The 20,766-nt window shown below is 43.5% G+C and overlaps 1 long non-coding RNA gene across 1 annotated transcript; it reads right to left on the bottom strand.

Annotated features, from left to right (window-relative positions):
• Positions 1-1,231: 1,231 nt before the first annotated feature.
• LOC125755992 (uncharacterized) lies at positions 1,232-20,214 on the bottom strand. Its single transcript, XR_007413712.1, has 3 exons — positions 20,089-20,214; positions 17,307-17,385; positions 1,232-1,661 (listed from the first exon to the last, which is right to left on the bottom strand). It is a non-coding gene; the product is annotated as an uncharacterized LOC125755992 (long non-coding RNA).
• Positions 20,215-20,766: the final 552 nt, after the last annotated feature.

Below are 20,766 nucleotides of genomic sequence, written 5' to 3'. Positions count from 1 at the left end.
CACTCAATCCGCAGTAAGGAAGTCATCTTACATGCAATCCAGCATACACAAATATGTGTGTATGTGTGGAACAAAACAGTATTTAACCTTACTGAGTTGATGCCCTCTGAAATCTTTCTTCTGTTCTATTTCATTTCTTCCAATGTTTTCATGATTAATGAATGATGAGTCCTGAGCCCCTGTGTGAAGACCATTGCTGTAATGAGATTTCCTGTATAGCAGAGACTGGAAAGTGAAAGACATTTTCCTACTTAACTGCAGCTAAAATTCTAGAAATTTTTAGACTCTACACACTGACTGCTTTCATATTGCTTTTGTTATTTCTGCTGGGCAAGCACGTCATGGGAAGTAGTTGGTCCTTCCTGGCAATGCCAGCAGAGGTTTAGCCGTAAGCATTGACACCTTTCACAGGCATCAAGAAGAAAGACGAACAGGTCCACTTTTTTTGCTGGTGACATTTGTATCAAGCACAGAGGGGTTCTGGGGTCTGTAGCATTTATGGCTTCCTAGCATGGTACTTTCTTAATCAATTAAACAGTTTCTGACTGCAGTAGCTTCAAGATCAAGGCCTGACAGATCCTGATCATAGAGTGGTGGGCAGTGTTTGGGTGCCTGTACTAGGGTGCGCTGGGCATGGAGGGCAGGAGAGGAGAGGAAGGTTACTGAAAGCTCACCCCAAAACTATCCTGCCTGCCTTTCCAATGATTCTACCTGTCTCATAAAACCTGCAGTAAATCTCTGCCTGTCTAAATTAGCTCCAGGGGATTCTATTTAATGCAATGAAGCCTGGACTTGTAGTAACCAGTCCCATTGAAGTACTAAGCACCTAGACATGGGAGTTCAGGACTGGCCTAAGCTCTCACCCAACAAAACTTGTCTGGATCCAGCAACAAAATGAATTAAGGACAGCTACATTTTATAGATATAAGGTTGAACAAAAACAGCAAAACATACAAGTACAACGTGGTTCTGTTGATATAAACTTGAGAACACAGGCGAATCAAACCACGTTGTCTATGGATCCATCTATACTTAGGGGACAGATCAATAAAGAAAAGGTGTTCACCATAAAAGTGGGGAGAGGGGACCATGAGATTGGGAAGGGTCCTGGGGAGACTTCTGAGGTGCTGGCTGTGTTCTATTTGTGACCTAAACGGTGATTTTACAGGTGTTTGATTCATGTACTTCCTGCATGTGCATTACATTTTACCTTCTCTCTCACACACACAGGATGACAGACGGAAACAATAAACAAAAATTTTAATACAGATTCACACAACTTCAAGATTAAAAGGTAATTTAGAATCATCAGTCCATCTACTCATCTGATGCTTGAATCCTCCTATGACCTTTTCTGTCCTCTGCTTGACCCCTCCTGAAGGGCTGGCGGTGGGTAGATGTCACTCATGAGACAGTAACACAACGAGGCAAGTAACAGGTGAGCCTCCTGGCTTTATTGTCCAGTAACTGTGATTGTCCACCTTTTCCTTGAATTCCCCACTTCCAGGTCACCGCAGATGGTACTTAAGGAACTCAAAATGATCAGTAAGTCTAACATTGAGCGTTGGCACCCTCAGGACATAACTTCATCTCCCTGGTCCTTAGGTAACATAACTTCTTTTATTCAGCAGGAGAGGTCCATTTGATATCTGTTGTTTTTGCTGACAAGAGACAAGTAAGACAACAATTATCAATACCCCTTAAGAAAAAGAGATTCAGAGGTTCCTGGGTGGCTCAGTTGGTTAAGCGTCTGCCTTCAGCCCAGGTCATGATCCCGGGGTCCTGGAATCGAGTCCTACATCAGCAAGGAGTCTGCTTCTCCTCCCTGGGCCCCCTCCCCTAGCTTGTGCCCTCTCTCTCAAATAAATAAATAAATAAATAAATAAATAAATAAATAAATAAATAAAATCTAAAAGGAAAAGAGAGAGAGGAGAGAGAGAGACACACACACATAACATATGGGTTACCTTGAAGTATGAATTGCTTTCTTTTTTCAAACAGGCTGCTAAGTTTGGGAAAGAGTGTTGGGAGAGCAGACATGAGGGGTGAGACAGAAAACCAGAAAAAATACTCCCCTCTGAATGTGGTCTCTCTCATTTTCTGTTTTCGGCCTCTACAGAAAGACCTGGTGAGTTGAGTAGGTAAGAGATAAGTTGCCTGAATCTAAATGATCGTCCAGTGGAGGGAAAGACACAATAAAAAGATTTCCACTTCTCCAGTCTTCCAAGAGAGATACCATTTATTTCGAGGGGACCAACATTGTCAGGATTAAATGTTAATGCCTGAAATCTTTTCAAGCAAATAATACCCTTCTTTCACAAGTTCGACTTTTGTTTTTAAAGAAACATAGCCTTTGCAGGAGAACTTTTCCAACAATTTTTCACCTTTTCCTCCTGCCTCATAGCACTTTAAAGAGATTTCTGCTGATTAGAGATTCCTGAAGAAATGGGTGTGATACAGAAGGATAATGTGTCTTTTGTCTGTCCAGTAAATATTTGCTAAATGAGTCACAATGAACAAATGAAAAAATATTTTAAAAGAATAGACAACCGTTTGGAACTAGGTAGCTCTTTTTGATATATGTGAAAGTTACACATTTTCATGAGAATGATTTCTGAGAATGACAGGTTATGATTCTATTACAACAAAGGACAAGACTAAATCAGCAAAGTTGCCTCTCTCTATGCAGGCAAAGGAGAGTTGAAAAGTGAAGCAATTATCTGGATAATTCAGACAAAAAATCAACTATTGAGGGAAAGGAGGCCCTTTTTTCCTGGCCCAAATTAATTTGAGCCATCCAATAACATGACCCGCTAGAGTGGAATTTGGCATTAAAGAGGCTTGTCTTGGCTCCTGTCCAGCAGGGTTTAGTTACTGAATTCCTTAAAGGACATTGTTCAAACATGGTCTCCCATGTAACTGGGTTCCAAAGCATGAGCTGCAAGAACCTTGACATCACCAGGCGACTCTAGGGTATTACTCCATTGGATCGAATTATCCAGAAAGCCAGTCTCATTCCAGTTCACCTTTCTGGGTTAGACAAAAGCTAAGTGTGTTGCCCAAGATTTACTACACAATAATTGCATGCGAAAGCTGTGCCTGCAAAGCGTGTTCGTAAGTATGATCCCAATTCCTAGACTGTGTAGATTAGAAATCTGACGGGTAGAGGGTGACAACTACTCACTACTCCCTCTCTCGCCATCTGGGTCTTCCACTTTCTCCCCCTCTGAATGCACATTCGATTTGTGAGATCATTGCCTTGCTTTAATGAACGGGGAGAAATCACAACTCTCGAACTGCCCACCATTCCAACCATCTTGCACGACTCCTAGTATGTTTCCTGAACACTTGTTTACCAACTGGAGGAAACTCAGGGAGGTCTTGCTGAGAACAACCCAGTTGCAGAAGGAGCAACTGGGGCCTTTTGCTTGCTTTCCTAGAGCCTCCACAGCTTTGCTGGCCATGTCTGAGCAAGGTTTTTTGTAAAATGACCTGGGGTTAGGCATCCTGCCTATGCGTACACCTGGCAGACCGAATCCTCCCATCCTTGGGAACTCAGATCCATGCTGAGTTCCCATTTTCTTTGACTGCAAAACAGACAGGGACCAGCTGGTTAGTGCTGACACGGTTCGCACTACTGGCGGGAACACTATTTCAGTGTTCTGTGTTTGCTCATTATTTATCAATGGGGAGATATTTCTCCGGAGAAAAGCATGTCCTTTGTCTTCTGACGGAAAGTCCATTCTTCCAATGGGAGATGACCTAGAAAGGAAAAATTGATAATTCATTTCCCATGTGGAAGTCCCATGTGGAAGTTTTCATTGGAAAGGTTTGAGTTCAAATAAAAGCAGGGAACCGTGGCCCGAGAAATATCAGATACTTAACTTTTCAGTGTAGCAGGATGATTTTTTAAGAACTGAGCCTGCCATCTCTCGTGGAGCAGTTTGCTTTTATCACCAAGCACTTCTTATTGTTATAAAGCACCATTAACTACTTAAATATAACCTCACACTGGAAATAATTTTTTAACATTAGCAGCCTAAAGGCATCACATAATGCGGTGCTGTGTTTGGTGTTTTCGTGTAGACAAAGCACTTTCCTATGTGACCCCAAGGGCCTCACATGAGCCTGGGGAATCTGGGGGATAGAAAAATGGAGAATCAGACACTTCGCTAATAAAGTGGCACAAAAGGGCTTTTTTGATGTCTGTCCTGTCCTCTTTGATCTTCCACAGACTTTCCAACATCATGTGGGATGACATTTTTAAAATTAAAAAAAAAAAAGGAATTTTTTATACTTTACCTGAAATTACAAACTCCCAGGTTCTTATCCTTACATCCTCTGCTTTTTTCTTCTTTCCCTCCCCTTCTCTGTCTCCTTTTCTCCCATTCTTTTCTTGTCCTCCTTGGTCTTGCTAGATTGAATATCAGGGTCCCTTTGCTCTTTGAATTATTCATGCTACTCTGATTAACATTGTATTCATATTCATCCAAAGAAGCTTATTTGTGCTTAAGTTTTCCAACCATGAAACTAATAGAGCATAATGGGAATGTAACTGATACTTAGCTATTGTCCCGAAAATAGATCTCATTACAATTATATGTAAGAGATATTAAAAAATAACTTGAAAGCGGGAGGCATATTTATGCTCTTCTGAAGACGAATAGACTTATTTATAGGTGGGGAGACATTCCATAAGATAAGCCCAAATTAATCATATTGCTGAAGTTTTCAAAGAGGTTAGAGTCCAAATTAAATATAGAAGGGCAAACCAGTTTCTTCCTCTTGCGTATTTTAATGAAGACTAGAGAGGCTGGAGAAATATTTATATTCTTTTATTCATATTTTCAGGATTGCCTCATGTCTCGACTCTTTCTCAAATCGCTCATTTAAGTGAGGGTACTTCAAAGTGAATATGGGTATTCTCAACTCCTCCTATCTTAACGAAAAAGGGGGAAAAAGGGGGAGAATTAATGGGACTGGAAAATTAAAAACAACAGATGTACTGAAAGTGTGATTATGCCATGAGTTAGACATAAGGAGGGAGATCCACCCCATTTATGTAGCTTCGGTTGACGGCTGATTGTATCGTAGAGAAACCGGGAGCCCCAGAGCAGCGCTGAGACCATCTCGAGGAAGCTGATTGCCCTTGGAGTGCAGCAGATAAGGAGCTGTTTCTCTCTAAACATAGCTATCTGACTGCTTTGTGGTTAGCAAGAGACCCTGCTAAGAACTGTGGGTAATGCATTTAAGGAGGATTATCACAATGTGCTGTGTGGTGAGGGAGGGCCTTGTGCTCCCAAATACTTGCTCTATCATGCTGATGGAGCTCAAGGGTAGAGGGGGACCTGACCAGGGTGGGGGGACAGGCTCTTCGAGCCCTCCACTGGGGCTGGGGTGGAGGGGCATGGAGAAGTGAGCTGAGCTCCAGAACCCAAGGTCAGAAAGAGACTCCCAACAGCACCACTTGTGCCGATGTGAGATCTCTTCCCTTATGGCCCCAGATTTTTTTCCCCTCTCTCTCTCTCTCTCTCTACCCCCGCAGAACCACATAGTTCAGTCATGACGCCTTGAGCGAGAAAACAGCATCTTCAGACAGTGGCTGAGATAAGAAAAACAAGGCGAAGCTGAGTCCCAGGCACAATGGTGTGCATGTTGATATCACTGAGTTATGAACTATTTCCTTTTAATCCAGTTTCAAAAGATGACTTCCTCCATATGCAATTAATTCCCCATATAACTACAAGGAACTGCATATTTTAGAGCAGTTGTGTCATCAGGATGAATGTTTAAACAATCTCTGTGGTCTCTTTCCCACAAACTGATTTAACATGTATATAGAGGCTTTTGGAATGAGCACTTTACATTTGCTTCTCAAACTTCAGCGTCTGTTTTCAGTAAATATTGGAGATGAAACTGTCCTCATTCATGCCTGGAGGACTGGCCAGTTGCAATGGAGGAATGCAGTTCTCGGGCTTCTCATGAATAACATTCTTCACTTGTGAACCTCGTCTTTCTCAGGCCATGTGAACAGGACCGCGACAGAATGACAAGGGATAAACCACCCATGGCAGTTGATTAAGTGAGCCACGGATTAATATCCTGATTGACACCAAAACAGTGAGAATCCCACAGACCTGGACTCATATCCTGACTTGGTCACTTATAGATAGGGTGACCATGTAACCCTGTGTGCCCTTGGTGGTCCCAGTTCACTCTTACTGCCCTGGTGTAATTATTAATGATGCCCCTTTTGAAAGTGTCCCAGTTGGAGCCTGAATGGTCTATGGTCACTCTACTAATAGCCATTCCCAGCTTCAGTCGGATGTGTTAGGGGTCTATTCTAAAGGCCTATTTCATAGGCCAAAATCATGAAAGCTGATCATGAAAATAACTTACAGTTTATTAAAACACAGTTATCTGTGTAATAACATACTTCGTTGAATTATTAAGGTGTGGGGGTTTTCTCTGTATATTTGTTTTCTCTTCTTTTCCCATTTCAAGTAGGAACTAGTCTCTTTGTGCCTCCTTCCTTTGGGGATTGTTGCAGCATGAAAGACAGAAGCCCCTGAAGTCTTTGGCTTTTCCTGTTGTGTTTTGTTTGTTTGTTTTTGAAAACTGCTGCAGCCACTGAAGAAAGAAGTGCCCCAGACTCTAAGGAAGAGGGATGAAGCACTGGAAGGCAGAGAGTCAGAGAGAAGCTCTTCTGTACAGTGAGGTGGTGGGGGGCTGCAGTCCCAGCTGAGAAAGTGAGCAGAGGGAGTGGTTAACTAAAGCAAACAGGCAGGATCTGCTTTACAATTTGCAGGGTCCAGTGCAAAATGAAACCATGGGGCCCCTTGTTCAAATTTCAAGATGTCAACGGCAGAGCATTAAAAAAAAAAAAAAAAAATACAGGGTTCTCATAGAGCACAGGGCATGCTGAAATGACACAGGTCATGTGGCCCTGCCCCGTGCCTTGGCCAGAGGAGGTTGCTTCTTGGTGTCCCTAGCAGGAGGCACCCTCTGCAAAGTCCCCTAAACCCAAATGGCGCCCCCAGAATCCAGTGTACCATTGTGGGCCTCATGGTGCTGATGCCCCCAGTACCTCGAAAGGCCGGTGATCCCTCCCTCCATTGTCCTCATTCCACGTAAACCTTCAGGGTTCTGGTGTGACTTTGGGGAGGAGAGGGGGTCCTGACAAGGATGAGCTGGATGTTCTTGCCATTTTCGAGGAAAGACATAGGCTGAGAGTTAGAAAACTAAGTTGATTTAAAGAAATAAAGAAATTGATATGTTTTGCACACTTCAGTTTGCGGACTAAAATTTATTCCACATATGCTTTTATAAATATTTAAGTATATAAAACCAAATGTTTAATATAAGATCCACATTGTAAATATTCCTTTGAGAGTATTTTTCTGCATGGACTGGAATGGCTGAGCTTCTTAAAATATAAGTTCATGAAGTGGAGGGGAAGATGCCTGCTTTCTTGGTAAACCTCCATGAAATACCCACAGGCTTTCTTCGCTGCTGTAAGAACTTTGATCTGCATTTAAAATTCAGATTGTTTGTCTCAAACATTTTCCTTATCCATTTCATGTGCAAAAAGCTCTGGGAGTCACTGAATGGTAGGTTCTGTGGCATGAGAAGTTCTATGGTTTTGGTTAACTGTATATTTGAACATCTTCTTTATGACTGTAAATTTTTTTTTTAAGGTGATTCTCTGTGTGGGATATTTGAGCAAATTACTTAACCTGGTAGAAGATTCTTTTTTTAAAAAAAAATTATTTATTTATTCATTCATGAGAGACACCGAGAGAGAGAGAGAGAAATGCAGATACACAGACACAGGCTCCCATGTGGGGAGCCCGATGTGGGACTTGATCCCAGGACCCCAGGATCATGCCCTGGGCTGAAGGTGGAACTAAACCGCTGAGCCACCCAGGAATCCCAAGATTCTTATCTGTAAAATGAGGATCATATCCACTCCTTGGGATGTTGTTGGAGCTCAGATGGTGCTGAGCACCCAAAACGTATGGCATCCTAAGCTGCTGCTGGGTCCTGGATGTGACTTTACTATGTTACTCGTACAAGGGTAACCAATTTCTAGTTCATATTTAGTTCATATCTAATTCATTTTAGTTCATAGTTTGTTACCTCGGGCTTGCTTTCTCTCTCTCTCTCTCTCTCTCTGTCTCTCTCTTTTCCTAGTCGTAAATGAGAGAACCTCCAACCACCATAAAGTTCTGGGAATTTTTTGGTTTTAACATGAAGATAATTGACTTGTCCCCAAAGGGACAAATTAGCACCAATGTCCTCAGATGCTCATGGCCACAGAACAGATTATTTCATGCTGCTGCCAGACCCTCCAGGCCTTGGGCAGATTTGAATCATTGAGGATTAGAATTAAAAAAAAAAAATAGAGATCATAATCTTTAGTGGTAACTTAGGGACTTCTGGGGACACTCAAGGAACTCCTTAATGCACATGGTCCCAGACACCTCCTCCCTATTTTGCCAGAGGAAACTCAACTGTACCTGTTTTATATCTTGTCCATCTAAATACGGTTTTGTCTAACCAAATGGTGCAGCTAAAAGAAATGAAATAAAAACATTTGAAAATCACTTATCTGGTCCAATCCCTACATTTTAGAGTTGATGAAATTTAGAACTAGAAGTTTAGGTGGTTAGCCAACATCACACAGCTAGTTAGGCGCAGAGGTAGGACTACACGGAGGTCAGCTCCAGCCCGGTGCAGGTTTTCCTTCCTGCAGGCTGCCTCTTGCAGAAAGATGAAGCTAAAAATCACAGATGTTTCAGGGTTAGGATTTACACCTTACAAATCAGATGTACAAAACCCGTAGCTTATCTGTTTTCTATAACTGATCTAATCTTGCTCTGAAGCTCTCATTCCTACAGATGGCAGAAATAAACTTGCTAAGTAACCGTCTCTTTCAGGGTGAAAAAAGAGGGAGGGGGGCTGAATTTTCTCATTTTAGTGTTGAAATTCCCTATCAGAGCCAATTCTCCACCTTCTAAGGATCTCCCCTCCTCCCTTCTTCCCAAGATGGGGTCTGGATAATGCAGAAGTTTATGGATCCTCATGGAGCAGGAGGAGGGATGTGCAATTCGCAGATTGTCTTTCTCCGCAGGTTCCTGCTGTTCTACAGCTGAGGTAGGACTCCTCTCAGCCTTTGGGCACCAGCCTCTGTCCTCCCTACATGTGCTGTGTAAGTGTTTGCAGCTGGTGGGATAGGCAGTCTCCTCTCTCAGCATGGGCAATCTATGGTGATAGCTCCCAGGGAGCAAGGCCATCTCACCCAGGGAAAGTTCTAACCAGGGTACCAGTGCCATAGGGGGGCCATCTTCAGAACAGAACTGACTGCCTTTCAGGAAAGCTCCTCTTTATCAGACACCTAGCAAACTGAAAATTAATTAAATTTTGTATACATCTTCCCTCAACTTTCTCTTGAAGTGAAAAATTAAAAGCAGGCACATAATTATTTTAAAAATACATCTTGTTAAAGGCAAGCGAGTAAAAAATATTTATGCCATTCCTTGTCCTAAAACTCCAATGAAAACAACAAATGGAACAAAAATAGAAGGAAAAAAATCTCCCCATCATGAATGAAACAAGGAAATAGCTACAATCCCAAACCACAAACTATGAAGAACACCTGCCAAATATTGTGGGCATGGATGGAGATGAGGGAGTGCTTAATGCTGACAAATGCCCCCTAGGAGCTCAACCAGGATCTCTATTTCTCTGAAACTGGAGAGGCAGCCCTAAAAAGTCAGGCCACTGATGCTTTGCTTAGAGAGGGGAGGTCGAAGTACATGAAGACATGGGAGACATGGGGACTTTCTTTAAAAGACAACGAGTTTGGGATACTACAGCATTTTCACTTCTTTGCACTTTTCTGAATTTGCTGAAGTTTTTTATGAGTACTTTTGGCCAAAACAGTAGCCATTCTAACAATAAGTAAAAGCTGAAAACAAAACTAAGCAAACAAAAAACCCCAAAGCAACTAGTTTTATGAATTGTGTGTAAAAGGGATTAAAGGACAATTAAGAACTACTTAGGGATCAGAATCCTTCTTAGGGAGAAACTATCTTTATTATAATACCTTCATAGGTAACTGAGTATAAGAGACAAATCAGATCCAGAGCCTGGAAGAAGAGGGAGGAATAGAGTCACAGCCAAATGACAATTTGGCATTCCAATCGGGCACAATTAGGAGGGTTTGGCTGAGATGATTACTCCTGAGAGACAAGTAAGAAAAGAAGAGAAGGACCCAAGAAACTATGGGAAGCAACTGGTGGTAGTATTAGAACCTGTGTTGAGGGGTGCCTGGGTGGTTCAGCGGTTGAGTGTTTGTTTTCAGCCCAGGGCGTGATTCCGGGGTCCATGGATGGAGTCCCTGCATTGGGCCCCCTGCAGGGAACCTGCTCCTCCCTCTGCCTGTGTCTGTGTCTCTCTGTGTGTGTCTCTCATGCATAAATAAATAAAATCTTTTAAAAAACCCCCAACAACCTGTGTTGATAGAAGTGACCAGGAGTCTTTCTAACCTTGAGGATGCTGAGGTTTTTAAGTTCTTTCATTACCATGACACAAAGACCTCAGCTTCCTTCAACCTTCTGCGACACCACAAAGGTCATGGTTTTGTTTGTTTATTTTATTTATTTATTTATTCATTCATTCATTCATTTCATGAGGTTGGGTAGAAATAAATGGAACCAAAAGAATAAGATAGCACTTGTGGGTAGGAAAATGATCAGCAAAAGTATAAACTCTGGATGAGGGCTGATTTGGAAAAGCCACAGACTCCTCCCACTGCACCCCCAACCCATCCACAGCCTCCTCTGAACTCCTCCACACCTGCAAAGGTGTTGGAGCCACTTTTACTGGTACCTCAGCTGACATCTAGATTGACTAGAAGCTTTGGTTTAAAAAGGAGAAGGATGGGGCCATTTTGATAGAGTCCAGGTAGGAAGTTATTGTAAGGACATCCTATGGACACACTCATCTTAATCCTTTCTAGACCACTTGTCCTCTCTTAGTCCGCTAACCACATGTAAAAATAAGAAGAAAAAAAAAGTCCAGCAGATGAGAAAGACAGTAGCACAATGATTCTTCCCGGTATCTGGAAACTATTGAAGGTCTCCGTCCTTGTTAGATATCCGAATAATATTTTGAGCCCAGAACACATTCCTTCTCATTATAGTCTTTCTTCCTCTGAAGAATCTTCTATTATAAAGAGAAGGGCTTCTAGTAATACTGATTTTTGAAACTGTTATTTACTGAAACCCCAAAGCTCTCTCAATGAATCATCTCTCAACACACCCATGAGAAAAGAGTGGAGAAGAAACAGGACAACCAAGATTTGTAAACTTTCAGTTTAAAAAAAGAGAAGAATGGGAAACACTCAGTAGTCATTAAGCATAGCAAATAATAAGTGCTGCTGAATAAGGATAGCAATGACTTCTAGCTCAGACATTTGCTTGGTTGGTGATTCTTTCTAGAAGCTGCCCTCCGGCATGATCTCCATGCTAATTAGCCTATATGAATTCATCCTTGGTGGGTAATAAAGAACCTAGTTTTCTTAGAGAATACACAACTTCCATACACTTCCTCCTGCTGGTGTGGATCTAGTGGCCTAGAATTCGTTTTAAGGACAAAATCATGAACAGTTGCCAGGTAAGCTTGAGGTGACTTTGACAATAATAGGTTTTCCCTAAAAAACTTAGCCTCTCTTCTATTTGCTTCCTGTCAGTTGCATGTACGTGGAGACACAGCCACCAAAGATCCTATGTGAACAGCTTTCACTTGGAAAGGCTCCCTCTCTTTATTTCTAACACTAGTGATCTGTCCCTTCCTAGTCCTTCTTCAATCCTCACTTCTTTGAAACAATTTGAAATCCTAGCTACTCATGGTGAGACACCCCTGAACCTGGAATTTTCGAATGGGTCTGAACAAGGTATCTTGCAGAGAATTCTTAATTACTGGGATAAAGTCACAGGGTGTTGCTAGCCAAGGCTACTACTTTGAAGTCATTGCTTCTAAGTGCTTCTTTGGGGAGTAAAGAAGCAGTTGTTTTCATCAGCCTTTCGAAGCTCCAGATCTGAAAAGGTGGGCTTTTCTCCACCTGCCATTGTGGCCACAGTCAGAGAGCACCTCCTTTAGGAAAGCAGCACTGGCTAACCTTAGTACTCTGCGCACAACAAAAGATACCTCACCTCTGATCCGACCGCAGCCCCCACCCCCTAAACCAATTCCACATGTTAGATTTACCTTACTTTTACTGATCAAATTTGTTTATTAGTTTTTCTTTTCTTTTTCCTTCCTTCCTTCTTTCTTTCTTTTTTAATTGCAAACAATAAAATCCGTTCATTTTGGTTTCAGCAGAATTTATTAAGAGTGACTTATTAAGACTTATTGGGAGATCTGGGGAAAAAGAAGCCGAAGGCTAGACTCCTGGGGATGCAGCTCAGAACCTCACACAGAAGTGACTTGATGGAGATGCTGCTGTCAGCGCCACTTAATGAACACACAGTGTTCAGAACCCAGTCTGGTTCCTCCTGTTGCCGACTTCTAAATCAATTTCATGTGGGTGTGTTTGATTGGTGGTCCCATGCCTGTCCTCTGGCTGCAAGGGATACTGGGAAATCCTTACCTGGGAAAGTAAGACTCGCAGTGTAGGAAACTGAACGTGTCCACATTTGCAGGGGGCATAACAGAATGGCAGGTATCTGCTAAAGATAATTTTTTTTTTTTTAATGAACAAGTTTTTCATAAGAGGCCCAAGAAGATTCAGGCCTTAGAGAGTGAAGGTGAAGCATGAGCCTGAAACACAGTTCGGTTGACCTCAAGGGTCCCTGCTCCACCCCCATGCAGCCAGGCATTTATATTTCCACCCCTCCCAGTCTCTCCTCTCTTGCCTTGGAAGCCTAAAAGCTTCATCTCTGTTGAAGTTCCAGGCTGAGGGAAAACCAGGTCTAGAGGAGGGCCAGGCCAAGGTGCTAAACTGAAAACAGCAGCTCCAGTTGAATTCTGCTTGGTAAGTGTGGAAATAATCTGCTGTCAAAACCTGAAGTGATACTTTCAGCTCTCTCTAACTGTATCCCTGCCGCAGGCATTCTAGGAAAACTCTACTCAATTCCAGGCATCTTGGTTGTGGGCTGGGGGAAGCGGGTTGGAATGGACTGTAGAGATCATCAGATTTCATTCTCAGAACACATAGGGATGGTGTTCTGATTCTCTTCTTCCAAGAGCCTATCCTCTGCCGGTCCTGCTGTTCCATTCCACAGCACCCTACGAGGCTCCCGAGAGGGTCCCCACACAAGTCCATTTCTGGTTTAGAAAATGAGCGAAATGGTGTCCGAGTTATATTTAGTTTCGTTTCCACCACAGGTGAGCTAGACATCATAGAAAGACAGAGCCAGATTATCAAGCACGATACCTCATAGCTGAAATGATCACACTTTTATTCCTAACTAACATTCAGAATTGGGTGGTAGAGAAAGAGGACTTTCCCAGGCTCCAAGTGTCCACGAGCCTGACGCCACATGCCATCTGCTGGTCTCAAACTGTATAGCTTCAGAGTAACTCCCAAGGCTGAGAGGAAACAAAGGGAACCCTCACCTCCTTCAGAGGGGGAGGCTCCAACAGGCCCTCTGCTACAGGTCTTAGACAGGAACAAGTCCAGACCACTATCTTAGGAGGAATGAGGAAAGCGAAGACTACCCTATTTTGGCACAGATCTCAAAATTGTCATCATTTACTTAACGTTCATAACCACAACGACATTCCTACTTATTTTCTCAGGTGTTGTAAAGTTTTGACATGGGAATAAAATATCACTTCTAGAAATAAATTAGACTAATTCGGAGTGCCATGTTTTTTTATACCAGCCCTCCCCTTGAAACACATGGCATCTTCTTAAGGAATCCTGTCTCAGATTCTCTACCAGCCTGGGTGTTCCAAGACTGCATCTTATCCAGTCATCTTCCTTGGATTCCAATCTTTGTCCACTATGGTAACTTTTTCAATGGCTGCCAGATAGCAGAGAATGCAATCCGTACCTTTTTTTGATTAATGGATGCCCATTCTACTTTTTTCCCCCTGTCACTTGTATTAAATTGCCTTGGATCAAAGTTAGATTCTTTGAACAAAGCAGTTCTGACCCAGTCTCAATGGTGTAAGGCCCCTGGAAAGACCTCGTGTGGTTTACGCTCAAGGTTTGCTGCCAACATTTTATAAACCCAAACACAGGCAAAAGTTTCTCTCACAGGGCACACAATCCAATAATCCACTAAAATGAATGGCAGAAAAAGAACAGATATTCTTGCATATTAAAAAATATACTTAAGGGGTGCCTTGGTGGCTCAGTCGGTTGGGATCTGACTTTTGATTTTGGCTCAGGTCATGATCTCAGGGTCTTGAGATTGAGCCTTGTGTAGGGCTCCCCACTCAGCGGGGAGTTCTGCTTCTCTCCCTCTTCCTCTCCCTCTGCCCCACGCCGTCCACTCATGCTCTCTGTCTGTCTCTCTCTCTCTCTAAAATAAATAAAATAAATCTTTTTTAAAAATTTTTTATTTATTTATGATAGTCACATACAGAGAGACAGAGACAGAGACACAGGCAGAGGGAGAAGCAGGCTTCATGCACCGGGAGCCCGACGTGGGATTCGATCCCGGGTCTCCAGGATCGCGCCCTGGGCCAAAGGCAGGCGCCAAACCGCTGCGCCACCGAGGGATCCCAATAAAATAAATCTTTAAAAAATATATGTATATATACTTAAGTCTGACCATTGTTTGGGAGTTATAGCACCAAAATACACTATCAATGCTAGACAGAAAAGAAAAAGGTAAAAATAGTTTTTTTTCATAGGGCCAATGGACAACCTATGTATAAAAACTTAGAATTCTGGAAGCCAGGCCATCAACCCAGAAGTGGAAAAAATTTCGGGGTCTTGCTCAACCAAGTCACTTTGATAACACACCCTCCCTGGCTGGTATAAAACTAAAACATCCAATGGATTCTTTCCCTCACCATTTGAGCAGTGAATACAATGAACTATTAATTGATAAAGCAATTGGCTTGGCATCTGCCATGACTGCTCCCTGAGAGGACACGCAAGTCTGGAAAATACCACAAGAAGGCTTGGTAGTTGGGAAAGAGGGGCGGTGGAAGGCAGGCGGTGGTGTATGGGTGTTTTCCAGTCCTGCGTAGACCATTGAAAGAGGCTTCAATGGGCCAGCATCCTTGTTCCACGCTCAATATATGGCTACTGTAGAGGCCAGGATGCTGCTTCCAAATTCTTGGGTCAGTTTTGACCTTTAAGTCTCCAGGTACAGAGAGAAACTGGTAGGCAGGGATGAAGGGGTATCGAGATCTAGTCTGGCTATCCTACAAGCTGATTCCAGACCCGGTGTTGCCAGCAGTTAGCAGAGAGCCTTTCACAACAAGCTCATCTACTTTTCCAAGTTCCAATTTCCACTCTTACTCCCTTCTCACTTCCCCCCGCATGCTCTCTGTGCCTTCCCCAGGCTGGGTGAGGGGATGGGGAAGAGCGGAAGGTTCTGTGAGCTCCCCCCTCAACGTGCTAGGTAGTGGGCCCAAGCCCAGTGGAGCATTTTTTAGATATACAAGCCTGGCCCTCTCCATCCCTGACCTCTGGCCGGCCCATTATGTGTCCCTTCCTTTCTAGCTGTTTTCCTCTCTCTCTCTCCCTTGTGTTCTTTCCTGTCCCTCTGTGTCTACATCAGCAGCCTCCTTTTCCTGGTATCTAAAGAATCCTCCTAATTCTGTTTCTCTTTATTGGCCTCAGATGCGATGTTCCCATGGCTATGTATTATGTCTTTTAAGAATATTGTGTGCACGGGTAATTGAACTTACTGCAGAAATTTGGGAAAATCAAGAGAAGCACATAATAATGATGATAATGATGATAGCCATGATTTCATTGAGCTCTTGGCTCTTTGCCAGGGCGGTGCGGAAAGCATTTCACATGTATTCATTCATCTAATACTGCATGAGATAGGAGAATAGGTACTGTTATCATCTTCATTTTGCACATAAGGAAACTGAGGCCAGAGCAGGTAAATGACATAAAAGAGAAAGTTAAAAATTACCCACAAAATCATGCTGAGGATAACTGTAACCAACACAAAATGCTTATTTTTGAATGAATGAAAGGCCCCTTGCCTCATGGTTGCATTTATTCACTCACAAGCAACTTTGCTACAATCCTAAACTGCCCTTGGGCCAGCTGTGCATTTAAGGACCTTTCGTGATAATGCATTTGAGGCGTGGCCTTTTGTTGTTCAATGCAGAGGGGACTTCTGGCCATTGGAAGGCTGAAATCCACTGCCATGCTACATCTCTACTCCCAGACCAGAGCTGGTCATTCCAAAGACAAAAATCCAAACAAGACCTCAAGGTCTTGCCAACAGCCAGCTTTGGAAATGAGGGTATTAAAATAACAATCAAAATTGTCCACAACGTCTGCCCTGAGAGCAGTTGCTTCAATCACTGACATGTGTCCCAAAAGAACAAATACCCTCTTACTCCCATTAGTGATGCCAACAACTCTAAAACACACACACACACACACACACACACACACACACACATGCTACGTGTGCTTGATGATGTGGGAAAGTACTCGTGATGTATTAGAGGAACAAAGAGAGCCACTGAACAGAATGTGTGTGGTATGATGGCAAACATTGTTAAAAGAAGGGGGAGGCCCGTATGCATTGAAAAAGTACAGGAAAAAAATTTAAAAACCAGAAAAATTAGTGACTCTGCCTAAGGAAAGGTTATAGGAGATTTTTCTTTTCTTTCCTATGCCTTGCCTTTTCTTTTCTTCTCTCCATAAAGAACATGTATTACTTATATGCTCAAAAATGGAGTCAATAATGTTATCTTTAAAAGAAGAAGCTGTACAAGTTGATTAACAGTTGAGTCAGCAGATTGTATTCAGGTGAAATTCAGAGTTCCTATTTTGTAAAAGGGAAGAAAACTACTACTTATTGGCAAAGCATTTTCTCCTATATTACCTGATGCAAGCTTTGTAAGGCTTTGTAAGGTCAGTATTCTATTGCTGTGGGGACATTAAGTAACATGACCAAGGTCACTGACTGAAAAAGGGGAGACTAGCCAATTCCTGCTGACTCCCAAACTCAGATTCTGTTCTTCAAGCCAATGGTGTGCCACCATTTTATTTTCCTAATGTGAGAGTAATAACCTCCTTTCCTCTATGATTCTTTGAAGCAATGATGGAGATAGAGAGTGAGGATGGGGAGTGAAGCAGGGGGTACCTCTCAGAATCGGTTGAAGGCTCCCAGGTGATCCGGATGTGGTGTTCTCAGGGCACCCATAGAGTCAGGAGCATGATTTCTAGGACAGCGAGAAGGGCTATCAGTGGAATATTCCTCTAGAGATATCCTTTGGCTCAAGGTTCTTTGTGCCTTTGCCTGAAACGCACTGGCTGGTATAAAACTAAAGTATCCAATGGATTTCTTTCTCTGAGCATAAACATGCCTTAAACCCTATTGCTCCTAACAACAAATAAGGTTGTCAACTTCTCTCCCAAGTGGACAAGAGGGTGACTCTGAATACGCCAAGGGGGACACAGATACATGGATGGAAGGCAAGAAGGGCATTGAAAAGCCACTAGAATCTCCATTCTCTTCTTCACGGTCCTGCCAATGGCTGGCCTTGATTATAATATTTAGGTTTCTGTGTTTATATCCTGTCAAGGGAAAGCAGAATATCACATTCTATCAAGTCACTTGAAAAGAACCACTGATTTACAACTCCAAGGCACTAACAGAGTGTTTGATTTAAAGGAGAGTATCTATGTAACTGAAATAAACACACCACACTCCAGAAAGTCTGCAGATAGCTTTCCTCGGAGTAAATGGCAAAGAAGAACTACGACTTGTTTATATTCCTTTCCCTTCCCTAAGGGTTATCAGGGCCTTTTTCATCACCTTAGAGGGAAAACAAATGATCAAAAGATGGATGACCCCTCGTCCCTTCCATATCTCCTTCTTGGTATGTCAAAAGGCTTTCCAGCAAGGCAGGGCAAGCTAATTATTTTCTTCTAATCAATCAGCTATTTTAATGATGTGTGACACTCCTGATCTATCAGTGCCATTAAGATAATGTCTGCTCTGTTGGGCTGCAGCTAGTCTACAGACAGTTCACTCGCCAGCCTGGACCCTCTAAAAAATCCAAACTCTTATTCCCTCTCCGCAGGGAAAGTCAGACCTGGAATCACTGCCTAGGTGGAACTGACTTGCGGGATTATTGAAATGGGAGTCTGCCCCCAAAGGCCTACCACAGAGCCTGAAATGTCCACTTGTTCATTTGAGGGTTTCTAAAAAAATTTTTTAATTAATTAATTAATTAATTAATTAATTTTTGGCCTTCAAGAGAAGTCACTGCTAAAATTCAAAAGAAAAGAAAGGCCTCTAATGCAGTGAGGTGTCACCACCTATTTCCACAGTACCTCAGAAATCATTGTCAGAACAGCTGCCTTTAGCGGAGTGAGAAGACACAATAAGAAAGGTCTGGAATCGAGTCTAAGTGTCCCAGCTCTGCTGTTGGGGGGAAGGAGGAAATCAATGGGACATCATAGGACCCTTGGAGAAGGAGTGGAAGAGCCGGTGTTAAGACAAAGAGGGAAATCCTGACAGGAGCACAGACCCAGGTTAAGGAACCCAAACTCAATTTTGCCCACCAGGCCACTAGGCGCCTGCCCTTCAGATCCCCCCCCCGGCCGCCCCCCCCCCCCGCCACCACACACACTGAGCAGAGAGTGACTCCTCATCTTCAAGGGCCTGAGGTCACAGCTGTGGGCCCAACAGAAGGCCACCAGGAAAGGAAAGAGTGGAGGGAAGGAGCCTGGCTGCGCCACAGGCCTCGGCCTTCCTGACAGCCTCCCCCCAGCGCAGGCCGCTCCTCCTTCTCCTCACTTTCTCTTGGGCTTTGATACTTCTAGCAGCCTCAGGAAATCAGATGGGGAACTCTCGCTGGTCCCAGACTCGCCAGCTGACAGTGGCCCCGACCAGATGTTTCCCCGGAAGCCTTCACACCCCTCTCCCATTAGGCAGTAATGGCACCGCGGCTGCAGGGGGAGGGGCGCCGGGCTGCTGGGCCACAGCTGGCTAGCAGCTTTTGTTATGGATGACTTCAGCTTGAAAATCTGCCTTAAGAATGTTCTCCTCTCAAAGGAAGGGAAAACCCTCTCAGGGCATGGACACAGGCTGCTTTCACCTCTGAATGGGGCTGGTGCAGGGGGAGGGGTGCCATCCTCCCTGCTCATAGACTGCTCTTTGTTCCACAGGAGGAAGGACTGGGGACACCACCACCAACCCGGCCACTTGGCCCAATTCACCAGGAGTGGCCAGCTTTCCCTGCATCCTGTCTCTCTCTCTCTGTGATGTGTGTGAGAATCTGTAGGCTCCCTGCAAATGAGCATCATGTGAATGCTGTGTTCCTGCCACTGTGCTGGAGCTGGACATACAAAGAGTGATTAAAACATGCCTCCTGCCCCAGAGAGCCCCCCATGACAGGATAGAGGTCCAGAAATACGGAGGCATGATTCCAGGGAGGGGTCATCAATGCACATAGGGATCCACGAGTACAGTCGAGAGACACACAAGGGAGATGAAAGAAAGCTTCACAGAAGAAAGAAGGGTGGCGTGGGTCTTACAGTAGAATGAGGAGTTTGGAGATCAGGGAGGGGAACAGGCAGTCCGGACAGAAGGAAGCGCGTGTGCAAAGACATAGAGACCTGGGAAAACGGCCCGTGCTTTCTGTAAGAATTAAGGGGAAAGAAATTCAAACTTTTATTTACTCCCGTGGTAAATATTTCTTGGACACCATCTTATGGTGTCCTTTCAAGCCCTAGGGTATGGTGAGTCTGGTGAGTCAACAATAAATGAATTTGACCTTCCTAAAGCTTACAGGTTAGTGGCAGATGGACAGTGAGCAAACAAATAGGTACACAAATTGTAAACTAGGGCAGCTGCTTTGAAGGAAGGACAGTCATCCCCCCCTTATCCACAGCTTGCTTTCGGTGCTTTTAGTTACCCGTGGTTAACTGCGGTCCAGAAGCAGATGATCTTCTCTCTCTCTCTCTCTCTCTCTCTCTCTCTCTCGTGAAAGATTTTATTTATTTTTTTGAAAGAGAGAGAGAGCAAAAGCAGGGGTTGGGGGGTGAAGGGGGGTGGGTGGGGAGGAGGAGCAGACTCCTCGCCAAGCAGGAAGTCTAATGCGGGGCTCTATCCCAGGACCCTGAGATCATGACCTGAGCCAAAGACAGTTGCTTAACCAACTGAGCCACCTAGGTGCCCCCAGATGATCTTCCTTTTAATGGGTCATCAAGTCAACAGTAGCCTAATGCTGCATCACAATGCCTGTGTCATTCATCTCCCTTCAGCTCATCACATAGGCATTTAATCATCTCACATCATCCCAAGAAGGGTGAATACAGAACAATGAGGGATTTGGGGAGAAACCACATTCACATAGCTTTTATTATTGTGTATTATTATAATTGTTTGTTTTTTTATTAATTATTGTTGTTAGTCTCTTACTGTGCCTAATTTATAAATTTAACTTTATCACACATATGTACATATAGGAAAAACATAGTCTAAAATAAGGTTCAGTCCTATCCATGGTTCCAGGCATTCAGTGGAGAGCTTGGAATATATGCCCTGCAGATAAGGGGGAACTACTCAATCAGAGTCCTATAATAGAGGAAGA

This window comes from Canis lupus, chromosome 10 (genome assembly GCF_003254725.2).
Source record: "Canis lupus dingo isolate Sandy chromosome 10, ASM325472v2, whole genome shotgun sequence".
Taxonomy (NCBI): domain Eukaryota; kingdom Metazoa; phylum Chordata; class Mammalia; order Carnivora; family Canidae; genus Canis; species Canis lupus.
This window is presented reverse-complemented; position numbering and strand designations above follow the sequence as displayed.